Raw genomic sequence first — 20,495 nt, forward strand, 5'->3', positions numbered from 1 at the left:
GTAAGCATTAAATGTCCTTCATTGTTATTTGTTGTTACTATGCTCAAAATTCACTGATGCAACTATCTAAACAGATTGAACTACTTATAGTTTTAACCATTCCCAATGACTAGATCAAAAGATGCCAGGCACAGAAGAACAAGTGTAGAGTTGGTAATCATGCAAGGAGCATGAGAATATGAAAGTGCCAGAGCAAGCACCTCCCACTGTGAGTCCCTGAGAGAAAGGTAGAAAAGCCAGGGCAGTCTGAAATCCAAAGTCAGCTCATTTCTGGCAATCACCCAATTTGGCCAAATGCTTACCTGTTCTTTGAGATTCCATCTAGGTCCCTGGTCTACACCCCAACACCAATATTGACAAACACACGCAGCAAACTAAGACTTTTGTATAATCCTCCTAAGAGAATGATGAAAACTTGGAGTGAGAAGGTAGTGCCACACAAGGAAAGCCTTGCCTGCACCAGGATAATTCTGAAGGAACATATTTATTGCCAAATATTTATTGAATTTCTATTAGATTTCTATTAGATATTTTCACAAACATTATATTTTTCTACTACATATAGTTTCTACTAGATTTTCCCACATGCATTATTTTACTAACATCCTCTGAAACTCAGGAGTACCATAATACTTCAATTCTTCTTTTCTTAATGTAATGGCAAAGTCACGTAGCCATTTGAGACTTCAATCTCCTCATCTGTAAAATGAGAAACACTGCATTTGTGACCTTACAGAATTATTTTAAGAACCCAATGACATAACAAATATGAAAGCATTTAAAAAACTGTACAGTGCCCTGTAATTATCAGGCATAAATCTGCAACAATATGTCAGCTGCTTCCTTCTAAATGTCCCACACCAACCTCAATATAAACTCATTCTTCCCTGAGAAATGCACACTTCTATGCAGGAAGATAGTTTTAACTTTGGCAGTAATAACAGGTAATTGTCTTTCTTGGAATTCATGAAAGTAATTTCTATAGAAAAACTTGTTTATAATGTTTAATGATTAAAATGACTCATTCCAAAGTTTCTTAATGAAATAATTGGTAAAGGTAATGAAAAATAGTTGGTGTGACTTACTTTGCTGTGTTTTTTTAGTTCAAGACAGAAAAAGATAATGTTAAAAATAAGAAGGTAGTTTTCTAGGATCCTAAAGAAAAGAGGCCAAACACATACCTAACCCTTGTTTTGTGTGGAAAACCACAGTTACATTGCCCCGAGTCCCCAATAAGGGGACAATAAGTACCCAAATTAAAATCATAGAAATGGATGCCAGTATATATTTGTTGTGTTGAAAAGCTGAAAGGTAGGAAAATAATAGCTGTGTTCCTGTCCTATGTCCTGATAATGACAGCAGTAGTGATACTGGGTACTCAAAAAGATAAAATCAATTCAAAAGAGCAATCCTAGACGAATTTTGCATGTTTAACTTAATTTCATTATGTGATTGATATTTATTAGAGTCAAAGCCTGATTAGTCAAGAATTGATTATCTAGTTTGTAAATTATCTAGGGATTTTTTAGGATCTCTCTTACTCCCTCCATCTCCTAAGTTTTGCTCATTTCACTGTCAATTATCCTCCCTGCTGAATGGTGAATAGATAAAGTAAAAAAAAACACAAAACGTGCTATGTCATGACTTAGCAATCCTGACAAAAGTTCATGAGAGATAATTTGGAAGAATTCAGCATGGGTTATTTGCAGATTTCTATATTTAATTATATTTGTGTTCTTCCTTAATTTATCTCATTTAATTAATAATATTTGATTTCCCTTACTAACAAATGGTAACTCTAAAAGGCCAACTCAAATATATTTCAAATTCTATGAAGACATTTATCTAAAAGCAAATTAATGATACTTTAAAACATCTTATTTTGCATGGTATTTTTTATTTTGTAATAACAATATATTTTAAAATTATGGACCACATCGAAGGATTTAAAATGTATATAAGTGGTGTATAATTCTTCACATTCTATAATTCACTCTTTTACTTGATTTTTGAAAAGATTTATCCATGTTAACACACACACTTTATTTATTTTGAAATCCAAGTATTAGTCTGTTAGATGAATGTACAATATTTATCTGTTTTCTATTTGATGTACATTTTACCTGCTCCATTTTCTATGATTTTAAATTATACTGCAACTCTCCTTACTAATTTATCTGAATTTTTTTTCATGGGAAACATCCAGGGGTAAAATTTCTGTGTCCTGAGATACATCAGCTTTACTATATACCAAACTAATCTCCAGAGAATCTGAACTATTTAACACTCTTGGCAGGAGTATCTGAGAGTTTCCGTTTCTCTAACACTTGTTATTGTCAGATAATTTTTCAGTTTTGCCAACGACAGGTATAAAAGTTCTTTTTTGGTTTTAATTTGCTTCCCTTGATTACTAATATAGTTGATCATGTTTTTGCTCTTTTATTGGCCATTTTTATTTTTTTCTCCTGTGAATTACCTATTCATAGCCTTTGGACATTTTCATTGGCAGTTGATACTTCTGTTTGTCACTCACACGGGCTGCAAATGTCTTCTCTCTGTATGTGACTAGTTTTTCACTTTGTCTATAGTTTCTTTTGTGCAAAAAGTTTAACTTATTGTGTTGCAAATATATCACAATTTTCTTTTTTGTTTTTATTATTTTATTTTACTTTATTTTTGAGATGGAGTCTTGCTCTGTCGCCCAGGCTGGAGTGCAGTGGCGTGATCTGGGCTCACTGAAAGCTCCACCGCCTGGGTTCACGCCATTCTTCTGCCTCAGCCTCCCAAGTGGCTGGGACTTCAGGCACCTGTCACCACACCCGGCTAATTTTTTGTATTTTTAGTAGAGACAGAGTTTCACCGTGTCAGCCAGGGTGGTCTCCATCTCCTGACCTTGTGATCCACCCGCCTCGGCCTCCCAAAGTGCTGGGTTTTCTTTTATAATTTGTGTTCTTTTTGTGTCTGAAGTAAATAAATCCTTTCTTCCCTGAAGGTCATAAAAATGTTACTCTTTGTTTTACTCAAAAAGTTTTAAAGGACTTAATTTAACTTTTTCCATATGGATAAACAATTATCCCAACACCATTTATCTAACAGTTCATCTTTTTTCCTCGTTTATTTGTAATACTATGTCTGTCATACATTATTGTCATATATGAATGAATCAGTTTCTAGGTTTGTTATATTCTGTTGGTCTATTTATTCATCCTGTACTAATATCTGTATTATTCATTTATTAAAATTTTTGTTATATGTGAGGTCAAGTTTATCATCCCAGTTGTTCAAATCGTCATAGTGGTTTTTGGCCATGTGATTTTGCATTTGTAGTTTTCGAATTCCATGAAAACCCCCCAAAGATTTCTTTATTTAAATTATATTAGATTTTAAGAATAATCTGTGGTGCATCATCAAAGTTTTCCTGAGAAACAATCATATGAACATAACTTTCCATTTATTCAGGCTTTTAAAAATCATCTCCAATAATTTTTCACCTACAGTCTAACATTCTGTATAACTTTTTCTGTTTTATAGAACATATTTTTATTGATTGATTTTTGTTAATTGTTGGTGTATTCATTATCAGGAATGATACTGATTTTTGTATACTGGTGAGTTTTAATAATCTGTCCACAGAATCCCCTAAATTTCCAACGTAGGTAATCATATAATTAACGAATAAGGAGAGTTTTATCTCTTCCTTTGTCATTATTATTATTTCCCAGATTTATTTCTTTTTCTTTCTTACCTTAATCATTTTTGAACATTGTGTTGACCATTACCTATTAGAAACCATGAGATTAGGCATCTTTTTCTTATTGTAGACTATGTTAGTCCGTTCTCACACTGCTATTAAAAAACTGCCTGAGACTGGGTAATTTATAAAAGAAAAAGATTTAACTGACTCACAGTTCTGCATGGCTGGGGAGATCTCAGGAAACTTACAATTGTGATAGAAGACGAAGGAGAGTTAAGGCACCTTCATCACAAGGCGGCAGAAAGAAGAAGTGCCAAGTGAAAGGGGAAGAGCCTCTTTTAAAAACAGTCAGATCTTGTGAGAACTCACTCACTATCATGAGAACAGCATAGAAACTGCCCCCATGATTCAATTACCTCTACCTGGTCTCTCCCTTGACATATGGAGAATATGGGGATTACAATTCAAGATGAAATTTGTGTGGGGACACAAAGCCTAACCACATCACTGACTTAATGGAAATGCCCATCATTTTCTTTTAGGTTTTTGGCAGGTACTTCAGTAAAACTAGGAAAATTATTTTTCATTGATAGTTTTCTTGCAAATTTTTTTTAGAAAAATATCATGAGTGAATTTTATAATTTGCTAAAGGAGTTTTCCACATTTATCTTCATATGGTGTATTTTCTTTGACTTGTTAATATGATATTTTGGAGTAATAGATTTTCTGAAGTTAAACTATTTTGTGTTCCAATATTATAATTGGTTATGGTGTGTTGATTAATTGATAGATAAATTTGATTTGATAGTAGTTTAGTAAGATAGTATCTTCAGATTTTTTGTATGCATTTGTATCAATATGTCTATTTTTAAAATATTCTCCTAATTACTATAGTATATCTAAACATTAGTCTAGTAGTGTCTGTGCTTTTACTGTTCTCCAAAATGGTAGGTATAAAATAAGCATGTTTGGCTCCCTTGAAACCTTGGTAAAACTTATCTTCTCAGTTTAGTTTCTTTTGGGGTGGTTTTGTTAACCTTCTAGTCATAAGGCTGTGACTATGCCTATTCTGTATCTCAGCGGGAGCTATAAGCCACTCTAGGACTTCAAGTAAAAAACTTCACTTTGGTCCCCTTTCTTGAGGGTATATTTTAGATCCTGGAAACTTCTGCCTACTGAGAACCTAAAGTTAGGAAGTTAGGAAGGCCATATCATCATCTGCTCACAACTTTTCATTTCTTTTCTGTTACCGGCCAAAAAAAGTTTTGCCTTTGCATTTGAGAAAGGCCATGTCCTTCTGACTTTCTTATTTTATATTTTACCATCTTTGGTAAGTGTTTGGAACAAAGGGTGTTATCAAAGTATGAAATTTTGTCATAGTTTTAATTAAGACCCTGTAAAACTTAGTTTCCTTTTTCAAATATTTGATAGCTAGACGTATTCATTTCCTAGAACTGCTACAATAAAGTACAAACTGAACAGTTTAAAACAAGAAAAACATATTATCTCACAATTATGAAGTCTTGAAGTCCAAAATCAGATTGTCTGAATGATCATGCTCCCTCTGAAGCTTTCAGAAAAGAATGCTTCTTTGCCCTTTTCTAGCTTTTGGTAATTTGCGGGTAATCTTTAGTGTTCCTTGGCATTCGTTGGTTTGCATCTGCAGCACTTCAATCTCTGCCTGTTGTCATGTGATGTTCTCTCTATGTCTCTCTCCTCTTATGAGGATGTCAATCATATTGGATTATGGGTCCACCTACGGACTTCATTTTAAATAATTATTATTATTATTATTATTATTATTATTATTATTATTTAAGTTCTGGGGTATATGTGCAGAACGTGCAGGTTTGTCACATAAGTATACACGTGCCATGGTGGTTTGCTGCACCCATCAACCCGTCATCTACATTAGGCATTAGGTACTTCTCCTAATGCTATCCCTCCCCTAGCCGCCCACCCTCCAACAGGCCCTGGTGTTTGATGTTCCCCTCCCTGTGTCTATGTGTTCTCATTGTTCAACTCCCACTTATGAGTGAGAACATGTGGTGTTTGATTTTCTGTTCTTATGTTAGTTTGCTGAGAATGATGGTTTCCAGCTTCATCCATGTCCCTGCAAAGGGCATGAACTCATCCTTTTTATGACTGCGTAGTATTCCATGGTGTATATGTGCCACATTTTCTTTATCCAGTCTATCATTAATTGCATTTGGGTTGGTTCCAAGTCTTTGCTATTGTGAATACTGCCACAATAAACATACATGTGCATGTTTCTTTATAGTAGAATGATTTATAATCATCTGGGTATATACCAGTAATGGGATTTCTGGGTCAAATTGTATTTCTAGTTCTAGATCCTTGAGGAATCACCACAGTGTCTTCCACAATGGTTGAACTAATTTACACTCCCACCCTGCAAAGGCGTTATTTCCAAATAAGTTCATATTCACAAATACTAAAGGTTAGGACTTTAACATATCTTTTTGTGAGACATACAGTAATTCAACCCACAACTTTAGGCATATGCTGCCATCAATTATATATTGAATTCAATATTGAATGTTATATATAATCATGTTTTTTTCAACTTTTGTGTGTCTTTATATATCAAAACATATCCACAAACACACACAGAGAGATATGGTTATATGCATATTTGTAATTTTGTCTTCCCACCATATCAAACTTTGACAACCATTTGTTGAACTCTGACTTGCTTCCCTTAATTCTATTACATATAACATTGCTCCCTTTGTTTGAATTGAAGCTACTGTAATTCTGACTGATTAACCTAGTGAAAGGCAGTTAGCAGAAAGGCCCCAATCTTCTTATTCTAATAGTAACAAAAAAGTGCCTTAACAATAACAATCTGTCAGTACAACTTCTAAATTATATTAAACAAAAATAGTATGGAACTCTTTTAGATTAGTAAAATCTACCTCCTCGTAATTTGTGGCAATTTCTAGTTTAAAAAAAAATCAGGTGTTTGGTATTGATTACAGAGGGAACAAAGCATAAAATCTAACCTGCAGTAACATGTCAAAATTTTGCAGTAAACTAACAATTCAGGGAGCCACTCTAGTACAACCAAAAGAAATGTGAAACAACTGGGAAGCATGACTACTGCAAAGCATGGCTAAATGACCTAAAATGCATTTTGGAGTAGAGCATATGTGTGTATAGTATAAGATAACAAATTAGCTATTTATAAATTAAAGATTCTGCATCATCCACAAACATTTATGGAGCACAGATCATTTACAAGTTCCACATACTAAGTTCTTATGTAAAACATTATACTAATTTTTAAAGTATATAACCTGCGTTAAGAACTTGTATATGTAGAAAGGGGGAGATATAAAGTAATATGTGCACATTACTTCGGTGATCAGCAAATTTGTACATTATTTCTATGTTTTCATGTGTGTCTCAAATATTGCTTTATTGGTGTGAACAATAACTTAGTTTCACTAGTGATGTATAAAACATCAAAATCAAGAAGTACCAAACTATGCTAGGGTTTCTTATTTGCTTCTAATGCTATTTTGTGGGTGTTCAATATATCTTCATGTGGTAAGAGTACAAGTCCTCTCAGAGGACAACACACTCAGTCATTATCCTATGAAAATATGAGTCAACATAGGAGCAGTGTCCTATTTCAAATTATGATTGGTAGATATTAGTCAATTTGCTTTCACTTTTACCGTAACAAAAGTGCTATTTCTCTGCTTCACCCACTGGACCACGCCAGCTGGTTGGGAACCAAATCTCTAAAAGTACCAATTAAAATAAAAATAGTTCAATCTGGAATAAGTAATAAAGTACAGCTTTGGAACACTGTGAAAATATATAAGTGATCATTAGCAACACCTGCAGCCTACTTCCCTTTGCTTATAATGACTCATTGACAATAGTCTAGTGATAGCACAAAAGGCTGAAAAGTGGAAACAGAAAAACTTCCACTTTCTTAGTGATAATTAAACTCAATTTATTCTAATATCTTTTTATGCTAACTCATTTAATTTATATTTATATCAAACAGCATCCACACATCTATCCTCAAATTTTTCCATTATTCAACTAAAATACTCTATGTGTGATAAAAGAGGTATTTTTAAAAATCAGTAAGTTACTTATTAAATCAATGTCCTCATCTGTAAAATGAGGAAATATGTCTAGCCGAGGACTGCACAGAGAGTGCCACTCTTTAATCCCACACCCAAGGTGGACATTGATGATGAAAGTTTTTCTGGTATGGATAATTCACAGCTTTTTCTGTAAGGCTCTGATGAAGATTTTCTTGTTTCTTAAACCTATGGTCTGAAAGAATAGTTACCTTCTGCTCTTTTCGTATATTGAATATACTATGCTATAATGGGGATAAGATCATTGCAATGAGGATTATCATTTAGAAAAAGAAACAATGGAAGAAACAGAGCAGTAAGTGGTACGTGGCAATGTAGAAATTCTCCAGGACCAGACATGGTAAAGATTCACTATCTTAGGGATGAGAATTTACAAGATTAGATCTGAGTCTGCTCTCGGGGTCCTTGACCAATATCCATGATGGCCCTTGTCTGGCCTCCTGTGATAGTCTCCATTTTCTGTTATCTTCGTTGGATGTATTCGTAATGGATGTTGGAAAATATACCTTATTTACAGTCCATTTTATGATAATGCAAGAGTGGCAAATATAGTTGTAAGTCCCAAAAAGTTAAAATAATTTGAGTAGAGGCTTATAATTTCTTCAACAATATGATTATTTCAAAAACTTAGTTCTATTTACTTTCAGTCAGACTTGTAGCTGGTACAAACACTCATTTTTATCGTAATCATGTCTTTGAATGTTATTATTTCACAATCCTGATGAATATTTTCACTGTGTATAAAATTCTAGAATGGCAGTTCTTTCCTTTCTGCAAATTAAAGCCATAATCTGCTGATACGTGCCTTCCATTGTGAACATTGAGCAGTCAGCTGTCAATGTAACAATTCAAAGTAATCTATAAATCACAGTTCTTACTTTCACGATGTTTTCTTAAGATTTTTCTCACCTTTTTTATTCCATTTTTTAAGAGATTTTGCAGTTTCACTAAATTGTAAAGTCAAGCATTCATACTGATTTTCTTATTTAAACTGTACTTTACAGTAATCAAATAGTCAATAGGAAAAGTGTCTCCTTATAAAAAGATTCCAATTAATATATAGGAAATAATAATAGAATTATATTATATCCATTTTGTAACTTCTAATCTGTGAATAGATTGAAACACTGACTAGTTCCTGTTAATATTGTTATTTAACAGTTGATCCCAGTCCTTGGTAGATTTAAACAAACTTTTATTTTGCTCACAATTTTGTGTTGGAAATTCAGGAAGAACTTGACTGGGCATTTCTCTCTTGGGGTCACTCAGGCAATTGTAAGTAAAGGTCAGCCAAGGCTACAGTGATCTGAAGACTTAACTGGACTGAATATCCAGGATGGTTGGTTCTCATGGCTGAAAGTTGACGCTGGCTCTCAACTGAGAGCTCTAATGGGATTGACTGGAATATCTACAAGTGGATTATCCAGCATAGCAGTCTCAGAGTAATTAGACTTGTCATATCGCAGTTGCCTTCCCTTAGAGCAGGGTTCTCAACCTTGGAACTATTGACATCTTGTTGTAGGGAGTCTGTCCTGTGCCTTGCAGGATGTTTAGCAGTATCCCTGCCTCTACCCACTAGATGGCAGTAGCACCACCCTTCCCATTGTGTCCAGACTTGACTAAATGTCCCCGAAATGGGAGGGAGGATTAAATCTCCCCAGAAAGGAAATGATTGCCCTAGTGAGCATCCAAAAAGAGCCAGGGGACCTGCATAATTTTTCTCTGATCTAGCTTCAAAAGTCTCACAGCATTATTTCCACTGTTTTCTACTGGTTACAAGAAAATTACTAGAGTAAATTGAGATTTGAGGAGAATCTCATAGTGGTGGAGTGTCAAAAAAGGTTGAACATGTTTTAAAATACCTGCAAATGGCCAATGACATCAAAAAATGAAGAAAATACATATGAATCTGATAAAACCTCTAGTTCTAACCAGGAATGTATAGAGAATACAGAGAATATACTAAATAATGCACAGGGGTTAATGAGCAAAATCCAATTGATCCAGGTGTTGGGAAAATCTAAAAGTTCAAAGACCAAGTTTATCCAACAAATAAAATTCAAGTCGAAAAAGATTCAGGAAAAGCCTCAATCTTTTAAAGATTAAAGCAGACTGAAGATACATGTCAACCATTACAATGCATATATTTTACCTGAATTATGATTTAAACATTGCAAGGAAAAATTATGAGACAACTAGAGAATTTGAATATCTAGTGAATATTTGATAATATTAAGAAATATTGTTAAATTTTTTCCTATGATAATGTTATTGAGATTTTTTTTTAAGAAAAAGATTTATTTTACTTTGGAAACATATTCTGAAATAATTGAGGTTGAAATAATATGATGTCTGGAATTTGTTTCAAAATAACACAGGGCTTGAGGAATGGGATTAGGCATTTCTAATTTTTAAAATTCATATTTGGAAGATTGTCACAACTTTGTTCACTTTTAATCACTTTTACCAAATGGAGATATATATATATATGTATATAGAAATATATGTAAAATTTTATTCAAGTTATAAAATATATGCCCATGATAAATATTTTTGACAATAGAGTACCCTTTTAGGGAAAAATAGCAATAACTTAAAACATAGAGGAAACCAACATTAAATTTTTCTGTGCTTCCTTTTGGTCCTGTTTCTATTCATAGACATAATGGAAACATAGTTCAGATCACATTGTATTTACCAATTTCTCCGTCAAAATTATATAGTGTTCATTTTCCTATATTATTTAAATTTCTCCAATATTTCTCTGACAATAAAATTTTAATTGTGGATACATAAGTCCTGCACAAACAGGTTAAATCCAAAGTCTTCTTCTGAATATTTAAAACGTATATTGTAAATGAAAACTTATTTTCCCACTGTGTCTACTCATGGGTTATGAATAGAATAGATTTAAAAATACTTTTTAAATTTCAAGTCATTTATTTTAGAAGGTTTTAATTGTTTCTCTCGGATTTTCTATGTATAATTTGTATTTTTTTTTCCATTTTTCCAATGGTATGTCTTACTTCTACTTCTTTTCTTTTTATGCTGGCAACATTTTCAACACATCATTAAATAATAATGATCTTGACAATTGTATTTTAAAAAAATATGTTCTCCAAAATTTAAAAAAATCAATATCAGATAATATGAGTGCTTCCAAATCCAGGATGTCATTTCAGTTTTGTTCAGTCCTCAGAAGATACAGATTCACAGAAGTCTCTGGTGCAAAATAGCACCAAGAATTCTGGCATAAGAGTGGGTCATCTTTGTTCATAGGATCAGATTTCATTCAGTCACAATATTCGGGTCAATTCTAGGAGAATTGGAGATTGATCCCAAAGGCTTTAGGTTCAGAAAGTTTTGGGGGGTTTAATCTAATGATTGCTATTACTGATGTAAAGATGGAGAGCTGAGATGAATTCAGAGACTGAGCTCAAAGCCTTTCAGGATATTGAAAACTATCAAAACCCACAACACAACTCCAAGATTTGTAAATGATGGACATTTGAAAACAGTTTCTTATCCTGAGGTCAGATGGCAAAGAGAAAAATAATTACGGGCTGGGCGTGGTGGCTCACTCCTGTAATCCCGGCACTTTGGGAGGCCTCACTTGAGGTCAGGAGTTCAAGATCAGCCTGGCCAACATGTTGACACCCCATCTCTACTAAAAATTAAAAAATTAGCTAGGCGTGGTGGCACACCCCTGTAGTCCCAGCTTACTCGGGAGGCTGAGACAGGAGGATCACTTTAACCCAGGAGGTGGAGGTCGCAGTGAGCCAAGATTGTGCTACCGTGCTCCAGCCTGGGCAACAGAGCAAGACTCCATCTCAAAAAAAAAAAAAATTGTAAAAAAATTATAAACTGAAGAAGCACAACTATGACTCACAAATTAGTGATTCTGAACGTTGAGGTAAATAGCCAGCAATGGGCACATATTATAGAGACAGATGACACTTTTGCACAACATTAAAGGAAAAAGGACAGTTGTCACATATTTTTTCATTAGTTAAAGAAATGCTTTCGTATTAGTAAAGAACAAAACAACAAAAAAGTTCTGATCAGCCATTTTTGACTGCCAGATATCTGATAAATTGAATACTAAACAAAGTACCATTTTTAAATTTATTTTATACAGAACATAAGCTAAAAGCCGAAATTATAAAAAGCTCTATTATATGTTGGAAAAACTGATCAAGAGAAACAATTATATACACTATCTCTTCTGGAAAAGCTGGATTGGGTTTTGGTCTGTATCAATAGGTGAGTTCTCAGTCTTCCCACCTTTTTTCTTTTTTTCTTTTTTATCATGTCCTATGACCTAATGCCAGAAAGAAAAAATAATTTTAGCCTGATTATGAAAGCTTGTATAATTAGTAAACTCTCAGTAACTGAAAGTATATGAATAGGGTATGGATGATGATGACTAGCAACTTTGTTTAGAGGGGATTCAAACATCAGGAGGCTGATTGGGTTTTATGACCGGTAGTGTGATATCCAATGCTGAGTTTATTTTATTCTTTAAAATCATAAAGTAAATTTTCCTTATGTCTTACCATGTTCCAGTTATCAATAAAGAGTAACAAATGACACCAAAACGTATTGATGTAAAACAATAATTTTATTATACTTCCGAATTCTGTGGGCAAGGTAATTTAAACATGGCATAGGGAACATGGCTTTTATCTTCTGTTCCACAATTTCAGGTCTTGATAACATAAAAACAAGATTAATAATATTCTCTGATCACAATGCAAGGAAATAGAAACTAAAACAAAATAATCAAATCCCCACCCAAAAAGTCTACAATTTAAAAACTCTCTGTGAAACAGCACCTAGAGAAAAAGAGAAAAGAGCCATGAAGTTACAGAATTTTTAGAAATTACTTTTTATGAAAATACTATATATCAAAATATATAATATAATTAAAGCAATGATTTAAAGAAAATATACAGCCTTACATAATTATTTTTATTAAAATGATATTTTCTAACACAAAAGTTTGAAAATGAACTTTAAGCAAAAGAAAGGATGAAGAGCAAAATTATACAGATAAAAGCAGAAATTAATCAGGTAGGAATTAGTAAAACAATAAAAATAGTGATGGCTCATAAAAATATCCAGCAAAGTAAACAACTAGCTAACTTAATTTGAAAAAAAAAAAAAAAGAGAGAGTGAGAGCAAACACAAATATACAAAATAAGAGGTAATGAGTGGGAAATGATCATTGAAACACATGCATCATCACTAATACACATGTATTGTACGTAAGTATTAGTATTTTTAAAATTCAAAATCTGAAACACTTCTGGTCTCAAACATTTTAGGTAAGGGATACTCAAGTTGTAGACAATTCATTGTTGACTGAAACATTGTTAAGTGATGCATGACTGTACTCAACTTTGCTGTAGCAGTGCTGTGTTAGTCCATTTGGGCTGTCTATCATAACAAAATACCATAAACTGGGTACATTATAAACAAACAAATTTATTTCTCACTGGAGAAATAAATTTCCCAATGACTACAGAATTTGTAAATTAATTTGAACTCAAGATAAACTATTAAAAATAGTAGAAACTGGATTCTGGAGACCGGAAAGTCCAAGGTGAAGGTAGGGTTGGTGTACGGGAAAGGCTTGCTTTCTGGTTCCTGGATGACACCTTCTCCTTGTATTCTTACAAGTGCAAATAACAAGGGTCTCACTCGGATCTGTTTCATAAGGCCACTAATTTTATCTATAAGGCCTCCACCCTCATGTCCTAATCACCTTCTAAAGGCCCTATCTCCTAATACCATCGTTTTGGGGTTTGGAATTTTAACATGCTGATTGGAGGGGGGCACAAACATTTAGACTATGGCAAGTTCAAAAGCAGTCATTGAAAATATGTAAAGGATAAACATGGCTGAGTCCAATAAAAATTTAAAAATAAAGTGCTCTTTAAGTATAGGCACTAAAAATTTAATTTCTTAATAAAGCTTTTTATATGTCCCAAAATATTATTATTATTATTATGATTTTTTCCAACCATTTAAAAATGGAAAAATCTCTTCTTGTGTTATCGAAAAATAGACAGTGAGCCATAGTTTGCCAACCTCTGGCTTAACCATTTGGTGATTATTATTGCTGAATGGTAGACATCTATTTCCTGTTAGATGAAAGATGAGAGAATCTAGTTTTTAGTCTTTTTGATCATTTATTTTGAACTCAAATTAATTTAGAAATTCTGTAGCCATTGGGAAGAACAACTTTTTGATGCTTGTAAAATCTGTTATAATGTTTGTATTCGCTTTGACCTGCCTGTGACTGAAATTGTAGAACTGAAGCTATATGTTCTCTCTGCATCTGTTTGTCTCTCTGTATATCATTGTCTATACTCAAGCAATGCTTTAACTCTCATGGTGTTCCTACCTCTGAAAGCTTTTAAGAAACTATATTGTTTTATGTTTTACATTAAAGAACACTGATTGGATTGCTTTGTGGAGAAAAACAAGCACTTAGATAAATAAATATTTTTTTAAATTCCCAGAAAAAAAGAAAATTCTACTATTTTAAATGAATTAAACGTTTAAAATAATCTCTCTTACAGAAATTTCTAGCACAGAAACATTTTGGAAAGTGAGACTAGTTTAAATTTTTAAATTTAAAAGTAAACGCCTAGAATGAGGCAGAGCAAGAACCCTTCAGTGATTATCTCCCCCTGAAAGAACACCACATTGAACAACTATCCACACAAGAAAGCACTTTCATAAGAACCAAAAATCAGGTGGATGATGATCATAATACCTGGTTTTAACATCATATCAGGGAAGGAGGCACTGAAGAGGGTAGGAAAAAATAGTCTTGAATTGTCGACACCATCCCTCCCCAGTTTCCTGCAGCAGCCACATGGTGCAGAGAAAGAATCTGTGTTTGGGGAAGGGAGAGTGCAGTGATTGTGGACCTTGAATTGAAACTCAGTGCTGCCTGTCACAGTGGAAAGCAACACAAGTTAGAATTCAGCTGGCACCCATGGAGGGAGCATTTAGACCAGCCCTAACCAGATGGAAATCATCCATCCCAGTAGTCAGAACCTGAATTCCAGGAAACCTTTCCACCACGGGCTCAAGTGCTCTGGGGTTCCAAATCAACTAGAAAGGCGGTCTAAGCCACAAGAACTGCAATCCTGGGCAAGTCCTGGTGCTATGCTGGGCTCAGAGCCAGTGGATTTGGGGTACATGTGACCTAGTGAAACACCAGATGTGGTGGCCGAATGAGTGTTTGCATCACCCCTTCACTGACCCCAGGCAATACAGCTCGCAGATCTGGGAGAGACTCCCTCACTTAGCTTGAGGAAAGGAGAGAGAAGAGTAAAGAGGACTTTGTCTTGCAATCTGGATACCAGCCTATCCACAGTGGTGTAAGGCACCAAGCCTGATGCCCCCATTCCAGGCCCTAGCCTTCCAAACAACATTTCTAGACACACAGTTGGCAGGAAGAAAATCCACTGACTTGAAGGGAAGGATCCAGTTTTGGCAAGATTCATTACCTGTTGACTAAAGAGACCCTGAGTCTTGAATAAAAATCAGCAATAGCCAGGCAGTACTGCCATGGGCCTTGGGTGAGACCCAGTTCTGTGCTGGCTTCAGGTGTGACCCAGCACATTCCCAGCTGTGGTGGCCACAGAAAAAGAGTCCTTCTGCTTGTGAATGGGAGAGGGAAAGGGAAAGGAGACTTTAGTCTTGCAGCTTGGGTAAGAGCTTGGCCACAGTAAGGTAGAGAACCAAGAAGACTCCTGGAGTTCCCAATTCCATGCCTTGGCTCCTAGATGGTCACTTTCTGGACCCACCTAGAGGTGGAGGCTAGAGGGGAGCTCACTGCCCTGAAAGGAGAGAGCCAGGTCGCGCAGCATTTATCACAAGCTGACTGAAAAGCCCTTGGGTCTTGAGTGAACCACAATCGTTAAATGTTTATTATCTGCAGATAACAGATAACATGTTGTAGATGATTTTTTATATATTCTAATGTGTGCCTGAAGGCTCTCCTATAAATTACAGACCCAAGTTTTTGTCTTCACACAGGGCAGTCTGAGAGCCTCATAGAATGGACTGTACAAGATACAGTAAGCCCCCCATCTGCAGTTTCACTTTCCATGGTTTTGGTTACCTATGGTCTGTCATAATCCAAAAATATTAAATGGAAAATCTCAGAAGTAAACAATTTGTAAGTTTTAAATTGTGTACCATTCTGAGTAATGTGATGAAATGTCATACCATCCACCTCTGTCCAGGCCTGGACATGAATCACCCACTTGCTCATGCTCAATGTGTCTATGCTGTAGATACTACCAACCAGTTAGTCACTTAGTAGCAATCTTTGTTTATCAGATTAACTGTTGTGCTATAGCAGTGCTTCTGTTCAAATAACCCCTATTTTACTTAGTAATGAATCCAAAGTGCAAGAGTAGTGATGCTGGCAATTTGGATACGCAAAAGGAAAGCAGTAAATTGCTTCCTTTCAGTGAAAAAGTGACAGTTCTCCACTAAATTAGGAAAAAAAACATAGTGTGTATAAGGTTTGATATTTTTCACGGTTCTAGGCATCAACTGGATGTCTTGGAATGGCCCTTGAGGATAAGGGAGGACTATTGTACTCCAAGTGATACTTCAAAGAATAGACTGTTGGGTGCAAACTCTTGAACTGACATTGCTTAGATAACTTTCAGACCATACCATTGACTGAGTCAGAATTTCCAGAACTCTTTTTAGTATAGAAGTAAAAGACTTCATGAAATCAGACCACTGAACCAAATTTAGCAAACAAGAATTAATTAAATAGCACAGCTGTCCCCAAGCTTTGTGGCACCAGGGACCAGTTTTGTGGAAGACAATTTTTCGATGGATTAGGCGAAAGGTGGGGGGATGGTTTTGGGCTGAAACTGTTTCACTTCAGATCATCAGGCATTAGATTCTCATAAGCAGTGCAACCTAGATCCCTCACATGTGCAGTTCACAATAGTGTTTGTGCTCCTATGAGAATCTAATGTTGCCGCTGATCTAACAGGAGGCAGAGTTCAGGTGGTAATGCTTGCTTGCCTGCTGCTCATCATTCTGCTGTGTGGCCTGGTTCATAGCTGGTCACAAGGTGGCCTAGGGTTAGGGACACCTGAAATAGCACTCATCGAACTGATTAGAAAAAAAATTTTTTTTCTAGTTATTTGTTTGAAATATCGTTGGTGCCATTTTAATGCTCTATTTTTTGTGGCTATATAAGGGAATCCTATCTTTTCTTGAATGACCTCTAATGTTTAAATTAATAGATTGCTTTCTAAACAGAAATGAAACATTTTAAACTTATGTTTGCTTCTGAGCAAAACCCAGAATTCAGAAACTTTTACTAGATACCCTTTGTTCTTCACGGCAATAGTGTCATTTATATGGATTTTGTGAACAGAAGTTCTCTACATCTGAATTTGAGGGAAAGAGACTTTGTGACAGTGAAGAGTTTGCAAAGTGGGGAGATATAGTCTTCAGTATAAAATGAAGATACATTCCAGAGAACAAACAGAAGGTTTGGGTTTTTTTTTTTTTTTTAAATTGCTTTTTGTAGAGCAATTTACAAAAAAATTGTTTGGGTGTCTCACTATGTTGTCCCAGCTGGCCTCAGACTCCTGGCCTCAACCCATCTTCCTGCCTCAACATCCCAAATTGGTGGGATTACAGGCACAAGTCACTGTTCCTGGCCAGGGTTTGGATTTTATAGCAAAAGCTCTCATTCAGGTTCCCAATCAGGTTCATTTATGCAAATAAAGGATTCAAGTTTACTTAGTTGTAATTGTCAATATAGCTGAGTTCTGATTGCGCAGTTCATCCCAGCTCTAACTGATTGATACAGCGAAGCTCTGAAAACTCCCAGATTTAAAGGGGTGCAGGTTTAGGGAGAAGTCAGAGTGTGTGTGTGTCCTGTAGTCAGCAAATGGCTGCTTGGCTCTATTTTAAATTTAGGCCCAGTTAGCCAGTTGGAATCCATCTTGAGAGATTTTCTCTTTCAAGCTCACTTTCATTAACAGATTCAAGTAGAATCTTCCCTCCTTTTTATCCAGAATATAATTGCGCAAATTTCTTATGTAACCAAGACCTTACTTTTGGTGGCATATTTGAGACAAATTCTTATTCAATCAGTTATGATGAAACAATATTAAAGAACAAAGTTGACTTTATACATAAATGGATGGCTTAAAAAGACCTCCTATGAAAACTGACATGATGCCTGACTAATGCATCCCCAGTCTTATACATAGTAAGGAAGGTTAGCTCTTACCAGGCTGGTAGATTTAGCAAATCTTGGGAACCTCACAGGATGGAAATTCCTCTAAATGGTAGAGGTTACAGGTTAAGTTCGGTGGAGAAAGTTTTTGGGGGTTTGATTTACCAGCCTTAAAAATAGAGACATTTAAAAGTCCTATCTGAAATTTCTTACGGAAACTTTCAAACAAATGTTAATTCTGTAGCTTTAGTGGTTGCTTGATACCGTATGCCTCTATTTTTGCAGAGCAACTCAAAGAGGCCTTATATGTTTAGTTATTATTCTTGCTTCACTTATGTGAACCATTATCACAAACCTGAATGGAACAAGCCTTTTTGTGAATAAGAATAACCTTGAGAAAGAGAGAGATTATCTATGATCATAAGGGGAGTAGGGTGACTGCCAGGAAGAATTGTGGGTAAGTTTTTAAATGTCACAAAAGAAATGACTAAATGTCCTTTCATTGGGATGCTGGACATTGCATAACCAGTCCTCTGGGAATTATGTAATTCCATGATTTGTACATGTTTGGTTATCTTTAGATGGGTGTCACTTGTTTCCTGCTCATAGTAATGCAAATGGTTCATTTTCATGGAAAAGTAAATGAATTTTGACAAGTAAAAATATCTATATATAGATATATTTAACATGTAATAAATTTAACATATTATACAAATTTAACATACATATTAAATTTACTATATTAGATGTATGACATATATTAAGATATCTATAACATATAAATATCCTATATATTAAGATACATATCTTAATATGTAATAATCAATGTAGATTAACATATATCTTAATATATTATACATCTACTATAGATATATATTTTATATAATATAAAAATAAATATTTAATAGGTAATCTTTTATCTATCAGAAGTCTTTCTTCAAAAGACACAACAGAAAAAATGTTACAGTTATAATTTTGGAACATATTAGTTCAACACATATGACTGATGATGATTGCATCCAGAATATAATATATAAAGAACCACTATGAAGCCCTAAGAAAACAGCAGCCTCAAAGGTCATTTTATTTTTTAGGTATTTGATGTATAACAACATTACTCCCAAACTCAGCAACTATAAAACAGTAAATATTCATTATCTCACAGATTCCATGGATCAGAAATTCAGGTGGGTCCCTCTGACCCAGGGTCTCTCACAAAGCTGCCATCAAGGTGTCAGGAGATGTAGTCTCCTTTGCAGGCTCTGCTAAGGGAGGATCCACTGTCTTGCTATCTCATATGGTGGTTGACAGAATTTAGTTCTTGCCAGCCTATTGAACTGAGAGCCTCAATTCCTTGCAGCTATTGGCCAGAGACTTCCCTCAGTTTCTTATCTTGTGGGCCTCTCCATATGGTAGCTCACAACCTGAGCCCTGGATTCTCACAATTTGAGTCCATGAAAGGGTGAGAGAGAAGAAACTGAAGCCACAGTCTCCTGGTAACCTAATCTCAGAAATGATATCTCATCATTTTCTGCCATGCTCTTTCTTACATGCAAATCACTAGGTCTAAGTCCTCACTCAAAGGAAAGAGATTACACAAGGAGGCAAAGATCACTGGGGTCCATGTTAGAGGCTGACTATCCCAGTCAAGAGAAGAAATTTATAGAACAAGAAACACAGAGGACATAAACCTATTAAAATGTTTAACCTTCTTAATAATAAAGAAAATGCAAACTAAGACCACAATTTCACAATCAGTAGATTCATTTTTAAAAGTAAAAGTCTGACAATACTAAATGTTAGCAAGAATTTGCAGAAATGAGGAAGTGATGGGATTGTAAACTGATACTATCTTAGAAAGCAATTTCTCATCACTTAGTAAAATTCCACTGACTTATAATCTGACTCAGTAATTCTTCTCCCACATATATAGTCTAGAGAAATTGCACATGAACATCAGATGTTCAAAATGTTCTTAAACACATTGTTCATAATAACAAAAAACAATTAGAAGCTTAAATAAATAAATGAGTGATGGTAGATTAATACAACAGAGTACAGTACTCAACAGCTGCATATATCAATAAATATTTGTGAGGAAAGCAAGTCACAGAAAAGAAGTATAGTATGATCTAATATAAATGTTCAAAAAAGGAAAAGCTAAGTAATATCTACTTTAGGAATGAATTTTCAGTGTATATGGCTACACTATAAAGAAAAACAAATGAATGCAATTATACAAAGTTCAAACTACTGGTTCCATGTGTGTGGGAGGGAGGGAGATGTTATGGAAATAGGTGCATGAGAGGCTTTAGCTTTTTCTCCAGCTGAATGATACATACATGAGTATTCAATTTTTGTGTTATTACTTCTAAACCACACACTTACATCATATACATTTTCAATGACATGT

At 34.7% G+C, this 20,495-nt stretch overlaps 2 long non-coding RNA genes across 2 annotated transcripts in view; one reads left to right on the forward strand and one right to left on the reverse strand.

Annotated features, from left to right (window-relative positions):
- Positions 1-20,495, forward strand: part of LOC139361892 (uncharacterized) — a 123,718-nt gene that overhangs the window by 15,604 nt on the left and 87,619 nt on the right. Inside the window, exon 3 of the long non-coding RNA XR_011619793.1 lies at positions 11,978-12,102. This is a non-coding gene — a long non-coding RNA (uncharacterized lncRNA). The remainder of the gene's footprint in view (positions 1-11,977; positions 12,103-20,495) is intronic.
- Positions 12,456-20,495, reverse strand: part of LOC105470039 (uncharacterized) — a 223,466-nt gene continuing 215,426 nt past the window's right edge. The window contains exon 12 of the long non-coding RNA XR_011619784.1: positions 12,456-12,674. This is a non-coding gene — a long non-coding RNA (uncharacterized lncRNA). The remainder of the gene's footprint in view (positions 12,675-20,495) is intronic.

This window comes from Macaca nemestrina, chromosome 2, assembly GCF_043159975.1.
Source record: "Macaca nemestrina isolate mMacNem1 chromosome 2, mMacNem.hap1, whole genome shotgun sequence".
Taxonomy (NCBI): domain Eukaryota; kingdom Metazoa; phylum Chordata; class Mammalia; order Primates; family Cercopithecidae; genus Macaca; species Macaca nemestrina.